This window comes from Dermacentor albipictus, chromosome 2, assembly GCF_038994185.2.
Source record: "Dermacentor albipictus isolate Rhodes 1998 colony chromosome 2, USDA_Dalb.pri_finalv2, whole genome shotgun sequence".
Classification (NCBI taxonomy): Eukaryota; Metazoa; Arthropoda; class Arachnida; order Ixodida; family Ixodidae; genus Dermacentor; species Dermacentor albipictus.
The window spans coordinates 60,950,464-60,960,033 of NC_091822.1; the positions used below are offsets into that span (position 1 = coordinate 60,950,464).

Genomic DNA, 9,570 nt, shown 5'->3' on the forward strand with positions numbered 1-9,570 from the left:
GTGCGTAAAATTCATGTGTTATAAAATTACGGCAATGACCAATGGAGTGCGCTACGAATACGAAAAATTGGAGGACGCTTAAGCTTCACCTCCAAGAATGGAACGCGATAGCGTTTCGCACCCCGTTCGCACCGCCCACTCATTCGCTCGGCATGCTCTTGAGTCACGAAGACGAAACGTGCGCCTGAGCAAGCGGAACGAACCAAATAACTCGGATTCTCGGAGGGAGAAACGATTTACACGAGCCAAACGTCGTGATCGGCACGGACAGCCGGGCCTCGACACGCCATGAAGGCGGACGGGATCAAGGGGCTGACGCCTCGATGGGATCGTCCTCTATCTCGCTTGGGAGCACCACGCAGACGCATGACTCATCGCAGGCAGCACGGCACACATCGCAGGGGACGCTTTCCCACCAGACGCGCTACCGCGCAGCGATCACGTCAGAAGCGTCCCGTATCGGACGCTGCACCTAGGAATCGCGCTGTGAACTGAAAGAGGAGCCGCGTCGCGCGGGCGAGTGGCGCGCCACCTGTCAAGGCAGCGCCGCGTATATTGCGAGGAGGGGGTGTTCTGTGTTTGCAGCAAGATGGCTCTGCGTGCGCGCCAAGCGCAGAAGAAATGTAGCGGAAACGTACTTCGCTACGCGTTTAACTGCGATTTCTGTAATTTACATGCTCATGATTACCGATATACACTGCAGTATAGCTTTCTACGGCACGTTTCTAAGGCAACACCGCATTCACTAGAGGCGCTTTCGTCCCCTTTTGAAGCATCGAATAAAGAAAAAAGAACTGATGGCTGAGTGGTAGCGTCTCCGTCTCACACACCGGAGACCCTGGTTCGAGTCCCACCCAGCCGGTCTTGCAAGTTGTTTTTATTTATGAATTGCCGTCCGCCATCTTTCGCTCACCGCCAACGCCGCCGACGACACCGGCTTTTCTGCGACGCGAGCTCCTTAACGCTATCGTGTTAAAACGTACATAAACGATTGATGATATGCTGGAACATGTCAGCAGTGAAAATTACCGAGAAGCACTACTGCCTTAGAGCCCTTGAAACTCAAGGCCCAAAGGCATGTGCTATGTAGGATACGACTACCGCAACATCATCCATGACGAGAGTACGCGCTACGAAGTTTTGGGCTAATAACGTGTAATACGACATCATTCGAGAAATACGACCAGAATATGCTAGAGGTAAAGTGGTCCGTTCGCTCAGCTCCGGCTTCCCGAGAGTCCAGGAAGACGTGGAGGACGGCCAGCCTCTCACCACATCTACCATAGGTTGGAGGTGTGTTACCAATGAGCAGAAAATTGTGAGTACAGTTCGTCGTGTTTTCGTAGCGAAGGGCCAGAAACTACTGTGGCTTAATCAAGTTCAGGTTATTATTTGTTTCAGCGTCCCACGAACGTTACCAGTGGTTTCGCAGTTTCTTTAGCAAAAACGTTCGAGATCAGAGGCAGGGATAGCAGCGGTATGATTAATAGCTTGCGATGTCATTGATGAGGCCGTTTGGTCTGCTCGCACATTACCCTCGATGCCCCTTACCCTCATTAAACAGCATTCAACCTGATGACGCCAACAACGCCGTTGCCGCCGTGGTAATGGCAACTCATAGAATGTAGCACATCGCTTGCAGATGTGACAAAACACACTCCAGATGTGTATGTTAGAAGGCATTTCCTAGAACTCCAGTACAAGTGCTCGTGCACAGAGTTTTACATGGACGCTTCTAAGTCACATACCGGGGTGTCACCAACAACGCCATTGCCACGGCGGCAATCCCGTTGTTGGTATCATCAGGTTACGTTCAAGGAGTGAAACACCCATTTCAATGTTGAGTTTTCTTATCCGCAGTGAGAAGTGTTCTCTCGCTGCCGGCCGATTAAAATATAGTGCGGCACTGGTCGTGTCGTTTACGGTAGGATAAGACGGATTTTCTGAGTTGCATGCACTTTCAGAAAATATGTGACGTTTAAGTATGAACGTTGCATATGGAGTGGCCATTCGTTCGCCTTTACATAGGGGTTTGCCACAGGACTTCTCCTGTAGGCGCCTGTGGCCAGCCGGATGCCTAGGTAGTGAAGAGGGTCCAGCATTTTTAGGGCGTTTTGGGTAGCCGACTAGCACGCCAGGCACGTACGCAGGATTTTTTTTTCGGGGGAGGGGGGCAACCCAAGGTAACTTTCCTAGGCAAATGAGGAAAGGGAGGAGGTACTTCTACTAGTACAAATGTGAATAATGGGCACCATTCGCCATGAAGACGCGTAAACCCGCAAAAGAGGATTGAAATAACGCGTATCTCACAGGTATGCCTGTGAGATACACCTCTACTTTACTTCGCAAACAAAGAACCACATCAAATGGACTCGCGCATGAAAGATGCGCAGGAAGAACCTTACTAAGAGCAAGTTAACAAGCGGAAGTGCAAAATAGAGATTTCTAGTAGCATTTTTTGAATTAGCACTGGAAGAATTATAGAGAAATATATATTTGCGGAACAACTGCACTTCTTTTGGATTCCTCGTTTACTGCTCTACCAAGTGGCAAAGCCGACTCGCGGTATTATTTGGGAAGTTGCGTCACGATGCGCGGTCATCAGCCCCGTACAAATGCGTAGAGCGCAGGACGCTGCGGTTCTAGACATACTGCGCCCGCCGCAGAAGGTTAGACAAAATTGGCAGTGGCTTAGCTCGGCTATGCCAGGATATACGTAGCGAAAGCTAAGGCTGGTGAGCCTTAGCATGGTTAGCATGGTTAGCCTTGGTTAGCTTGATTGCAAGTCCAGGTTAGTCTGGTTGTCTAGCTATGTTGTGGCGTTTAACCAGTCGCTCGGCGCGCTGTTCGTCTGTTTCCTGGGCGATTAGTTTCCTCTTTATCTCGTTCCGATGTCGATTCCAGGCCTCCTCCTGCTTATGAGAATTGTCGCCGTCCATACTGCCGCCTCAACTGTGGTTGAGGTGCACGCGAGCTCTCCTTTTCAATCCTCCGACATGTTATCAAGCACACGACGCAGCTGGCGAAGCGAGCGGAGGTGAGCGCAACGACGAGGAACGTGGTTGACTTCATACCAAACGGCGGCGCCGGAAAGGCGCGGCGCTGCGCAGCGGCAGAACACCTGTGGCTCGGTGCTACTAGTGGCGCATGCGCAGTAGTGACAAGGGAGCGAAGAGAGAGAGAGAGAAATTCCGCGGCGAGGCTCGCGTTGTGACGTCATGTGCCTCTTCGGAGCACCGCCATGGCGAAATCACAAGTTCGCGGCCATTAAAGCTTTCGCTTTAAAACACCCTCATTAGCACAGCAGAGAAGCGGATACATCAGGCGGCTCGACTGATAACTGTAGAAGCGTCATTCAAAACACACGGAATTGTTTCTCACTTCCGGCGCCATTTTCTCTACTTCCTTTTTAAATGAGAAATGTTGATCCATAAATATTTTCACAAACAATTTTCGATTTTCCTCCCTGTTTGGCTATTGCCGTGGGCGACATTTATTAAACTGAGGTCGTTACCTCAAGTTTAATTCTTGTCATCCTGTCAGCCACAAGACGTCCGTAGTGTCGTCCCTGATAACACGTGCCGTACGCGTCTGCTCAGGCGACAATGCACTGAAAGATGAATTACGGACGATCCACCGTGCACTAACCCGCAACGGCTACCCTCGTCGTTTCATATGCAGGACCGAGAAGCGGATATAAGAGCCAAGCTCGGAGAACAACACGGCAATCTGTGCACGTGCAGCCATCCCTTACGTCCAAGGAATCAGCGAGGCACTGTCGCGCGTATTTTCAAAATACGACTTGCGCATTGCCCAGATCCCGGCCAGCAAGCTCCGGAACCAGCGAGTATGCGACCCTGCTGACCACCAGGTTGCCAACCAGCTTAAGTGTGTCTCCTTCTTTCATCCCACATCTCTTTTGTGACACCCGCGTGATCATGCGTGCTATTTGGGTTGTTGACTGCTTGAGTGTTTTCAGCGTGTGGGTGCAGCGCTGGTTGGATTGCACCCACATTCCAAGGATCCTGATTTGTTGGCTTTCCGGTATCGGCTGCCCCTTTAGCCATATGTTAAGGCTTTCTTTGCTTTTCTTGCCCCGTGTAATTCTCAGAAGCTCGGATTTCTCCGTGGAGCACTCAAGGCCTCTTTCCCCGACGTATTCTTCCACGCAAGTGGCTGCACCAAACAGGAAATACAAGAAGCGGACACAATTTTACGCAAAGCGTACAAAACAGCACTTCACCTGCCGAACAATACATCGACAGAGAAACTAATGGCACTTGGTTTAAGCAACACCTTCGAAGAACTAAAAGAAGCCCAATGTATCGCACAGCTCATGAGACTCCAGCAGACCAAAACGGGAAGGGAACTGCTAATAAGGCTAGGCTTCGCGGAATCAATCAAAGAAACCCAAAGAACGGAGGGGATTCCTGATGAATATCGGAAAACGTTCACTGTTAGCCCCCTACCCAAAAACATGGACCCAAACCTCCACACAGCGCGAAGGGACGCAAGGGCGAAATACGTCGAAAAGTACCTGGCCACAAAAAAACACAACAGTATACACAGATGCTGCAGTATACGCCAAGCAAAGAGGTACATAGTAAAGACAGCTGCGATAGTAATAAGCCAGGACTACAAAGAGATCAGCAGCGCGTCAATGAAGGACTGCTCGGTAACGGAAGCTGAGGAAATAGCCGTAGCTCTAGCGGCAGTGGAGGGCTACCGATCCGAAAGGTCTTTAACAATACTCACCGACTCGCAAACTACGTGTCGGAATTACATGAACGGCAGAATAGGACGCAGAGCGCTTCACATCCTCCGCTCCTGCAGGGCTAACAACAAAGTCAGGCATACAATTTTAACGCGATAGCGTTAAGGAGCTCGTGTCGCAGAAAAGCCGGTGTTGTTGGCGTCCGCGGCGTTGACCGTGAGCGATAAATCATGGCAGGCACTTCATAAATAAAAAGCAACTTCCAAGATGGGCTGGGTGGGAATCGAACTAGGGTCTCCGGAGTGTGAGACGGAGACGCTACCACTCAGCCACGAGTTAGATGCTTGAAAGCGGTACAAACGCGCCTCTAGTGAACGCGGCGTTGCCTTAAAAACGTGCCGTAGAAAGCTATACTGCGGTGTATATCGGTAATTATGAGCCTGTAACTTACAGAAGTCGCATTTACACGATAGCGAAGTACGTTTCCGCTACATTTCTTCTGCGCTTACTGCACACGCAGAGCCATCTTGCGGCAAACACAGAAGACACCCTCCTCTCAATGTACGGCGCTGCCCCGACAGGTGGCGCGCCATACGCGCATTGGGGCTGTGCGCGGTCCGGTTCCCTCTCCCCCGACACCCTCTCCCCTGACGACGCTTCGCCGTGCTCCCACGCGGGTTGCAGAATCAAGCACCGTTCCTTTCTTTAGATTACTATCTATCTATGTCTCTAACGATCACGACGTTTGGCTGGCGTAGATCTTTTCCCCCTTCGAGACACCGAGTTCTTTGGTTCGTTCCGTTTGCTCAGGCGCACGTTTCGTTGCCGCACCGAACGCTGCGTTGCTCGACGCTGTCCGTGTGATAGGTGGGCGCAAAGTCCGATGCGGGGCGCCTCGTAAGTGATCCCTGCGCCGTAGCGCATTGTCTTACACCCCTTGGCGGGTCGATGGGAACGCTGTCGCGTTCCACTCTTGAAGGCGAAGCTTAAACGTCCTCCAATTTTTCTGGGTACCGGGACACGCTGGAATAGAAGGGAACCTAAGGGCGGACAAGGCAGCTCGAGAGCACACAAACCGAGCGGCCACAAGCACCGACCCTGAGGAACCCATACCAGTCAACCCAAGCTACTCAGACATATTGAATTACTATAAGGGGGTCCGAATCAAATACCCTCCACCCCACAACAGCCTAAATCAGCACGAAGCAACCTCTTGGAGGAGGCTGCAAACAGGAACATATCCAAACCTAAGCACACTAAGCAAGATGTTTCCCACCCAGTATAGAGACATTTGCCCCTGGTGCGGCGCCAAGCCCACCTTATATCACATTACATGGGAATGCGTTCAGAATCAACAATTCCTTCAAATAAAAGACCCGAGTGCGGAGCAGTGGGAGAGGGTGCTCTCCAGCAGCGACCCGAAAGTCCAGCATGGACTAGTAAGGCACGCTCGCCGAGTAGCCACCCTCAGTGGTGCCCTGGAATAGGGGCGTCGACCCTGCGCAGATGGGGAAGAAGACCGTGAAGATGGCCGACCACATCTGCCACCGCTAATTTCTACCCAATTAGAGCAAATAAAGTTTTTCCTCCTCCTCCTCCTCCTCCGGAACCAGCTCATGAATGTGAAAGACAGGTTACCTGTTGAATCATTCCCAGGAGTTGTGTATAAGATACCATGCGCTGATTGCCACAAAGTATATATTAGTGAAACAGGGAAGTTCTCCAGACGCCTCAAGGAACATGAACGTGGCGTAAGACATAATAGTCACACGACGAACGCCATTGCCGAGCATGCGCAGGAACATAATCACAAGATTGACTGGGACAATGCCACTGTTGTTGTCAAAGAAAAGAATGCGTCATCCCGACGGCTGCTAGAATCTCTAATCATTCAATCGACGCCAGCTACTATGAACAGGACACCAAGGACTATGCCTGCCGTTTACGCACGTTCATTACGTCACGTGCTGGCTATATAAGTGACGACGATTTCCTGTCCAACTCAGTGAACAAGGAACCCGTACGCGGTTCCGAAACGTCAGATTATTCATCAGACTTGGTCAGTGACCGTGATTCATTTCATGACATAAAAATTGCGTTGGGCATTATAACTAAAATAAAATATTATAATTGAAACAATAAACTACGCCCTGCCTGCTGTAATACATGGTGACATATATTATTTGGGAGCTAAAAGAGAAATATAAAAGAGAGGTAGCTCCGGCCTGTAATAATACATGGTGACGGCTGAACTCATGTTGAGACCAAGCTGCGCTTGTGTTTCACCTATCGCGAGGTTATATAATCTGCACTCTAACTGTAAGTCATCAACATATACAGAGTAAAAGGTACTTTGAAGAATGATTCAACGAAAAAACTTCATCTTCACGATAAAAAGGGCAAAACTGAGTACTACCCCCTGCGGTATACCCCATTTTCCTGGATAAATGACCTGGACAAGGCATTGACACCTCTTATCAGGAATGTACGCTTTGATAAGTAACGTTCTATCCGTAAGCACACTGCTACGTATACACCCATTAATTCTTGAGAGGTCTCGTAAAATTCTCTGTCGCCAAGTTGTGTCGTATGCCTTTTCCATTTAAAGGAAACAGGGACAGGAAAAATTGTCTGTGAGCGAAAGCCTCGCGAATGTGCACCTCAATACTTACGAGATGATCCGATGTGGATCGGCCTTCTTGAAAGCCACACTGATACGGGTCGAGGAGTTTGTTTGTTGCAAGGCAGTGTAATAATCAGAACAGGGCCATTGTCGCGTGACTGGCCTCTCGAGGCGCGTGGCGTGTAATCGCGAGCTTCTTTCACTGTCGGAAAGACATTTTTATATAGCACGTATCGAGCAACAAAAAGCTGTATCGGGAGTTTCTCATGTTGCTCTACAATTTTCTCATTGGCACTTTTAATCTAATTATAATATTTGAGAAGTTTATTGATTAATTTAGGCTAATTATGTATTTCGGCGGAAAGCAAAAAAATAATCTGAGTATCTCCAAGCGGTGGCAACAACATTACCTTGGTTCTGTCCAGCTATACGTGGCATTTGCGTACTCTTAAATCTTGGTGCACGATAGTTAGGATACCCTGTATTTGCTAAACCTATACGGCGTGTTAAAACAACGGCCGGGAACGTCTCTGGCGTGCACGCATGCACGCGTGCCTTCATTATCTCGTGCTTACCACTGAGAGAAGAAGAAGCGCAGAAGCAAGAAGAAGCGGTTTCCACAGTAAACTACACGATGTACTCTGCGCCCTTCGGTTATTGGCAGCCTTCGGACGGGACAGAATATTATGCAGACCCAACGAGCGCGACAACTCTTTCAACAGCTCCAGCTCTGGAGCAGCCGAGTCCCTGGGCGAGTGTTCTCTCCGCCTGGGGCACGATCGCCGGCCTCGCCGCTCGCTTCCTGGGCAAACCCGCCGGAGGCGACGACGACGTGGCAACCGACATCTTCTTCACCGAGCTCACGTCGCGCGTCGGCGGGCTCGCCGGTTTCCTCGACCTCATGTACCAGCAGCACCCGAGACTGCGCGCCTTCCTCATCGGCATGCTTCTGGGCGTCGTGGCTCTGTTGGGAGCCGCGGCTCCCCTCGCTCTCGTCGCGTGCGTCACGGGAGGCCGCGTTCCCTTACCGCGGAGACCGACCGCTCCGCGCTGCTGCCTCGCCTGCTGCGTGCTGCTCGGCCTGATCGCCCTCTCCACGTTGGCCGACCTGACCGCCATGATGGCCTCGCAGACAGCCCTGGCGGAAGCGCTGCGACTGCTGCCGGCAGCGTTCCAAAGAGCGACGGATGAGTTGCGCCGGTATGCGAACAAAACCGTCGGTGACTTGCTGCTAGAACTCGCCGATGCCGATATCGCTGTCTCGGAAAGTGTGAAGAAGCTCCTTTACCAAGTCCTGCCGAATGACACCGTGGCCCGAATATCTGCCGTCAACTGCCTCGCTGCCGCCTCCGCCATCAATTCGATCGCGACCATGCTGCGCCGCTGCAAGAACGTTCCCGCCAGGATGCTTTTGCCGGGAGCTGCGATTCCAGATGTAGGTGACCTGATACGTGGCGACTTGCACCTCCAGCTCAATCGCACTCTGGCAAGCATCGATCGGTTGGAGGACAGCATCACAACGTTTGAGCAGCGCACGAAACTTTGGTCCCGGGCAACGATCGTCGATTTGGTCGCCACTCCAGTCGTCATGGTTTTGCTCTGCATCACAGTGGCCTTGCTCGGATTCGGCATTGCCTCCGGTATTCGCAGCTGCGTCACTCTACGGGTGGAGCGCGTCAGGCCAAATCGGCGCACCACGGTAATAATGTTGGCGAGTGCGGCGCTTATAATGCTGTTCCTCACTCTCGCCACGCCTGTCTTGATGGTCGTCTCCTCGACGGGAACTCTGGGCGAGTGCTACCTGTGCGCGCCTTACAAGCAGTCGATATTCTTGCGCCCCAACAGGTTGGTCCGAATGGCATGGCCTGAGGCCGATCGTGGCGTGCTGTTCACACCACTCACACCAGAACTCGTCTTAACGAAGTGCGCCGGTGATGGAGCTTCCATTGCTGCACTGCACATTTTGGCAACTTCCATTGCGTCGCAGGCAACACTGTCGGCTGACGATGGTGCGCAGAGGAAGTCAGTGCCGGATGTAAATAGTTGGAGCGCAGGACGCCAGCCAACGGCCGGTAACTGCAGACCTCTTTTCTATGCTCTGACGAAAGCCTTGGACCACTTCTGCGACGAGTTTCTGCGAAATCACCTCGGCATGGCTTTGGCCCTCGCTGTAGCTATTGGCCTTCTGGTGGCGGCTCTCCCGCTTGTCATCGTCATGTCACAGTTCTTTCAC

The 9,570-nt window shown here is 51.5% G+C and overlaps 1 long non-coding RNA gene across 1 annotated transcript in view; it reads right to left on the reverse strand.

Moving 5' to 3' along the window:
• LOC135909003 (uncharacterized) overlaps nt 1-7,470 on the reverse strand; it is a 48,515-nt gene extending 41,045 nt beyond the window's left edge. The window contains exon 1 of the long non-coding RNA XR_010566527.2: nt 7,387-7,470. This is a non-coding gene — a long non-coding RNA (uncharacterized lncRNA). The remainder of the gene's footprint in view (nt 1-7,386) is intronic.
• Between the last annotated feature and the right edge of the window lie 2,100 nt (nt 7,471-9,570).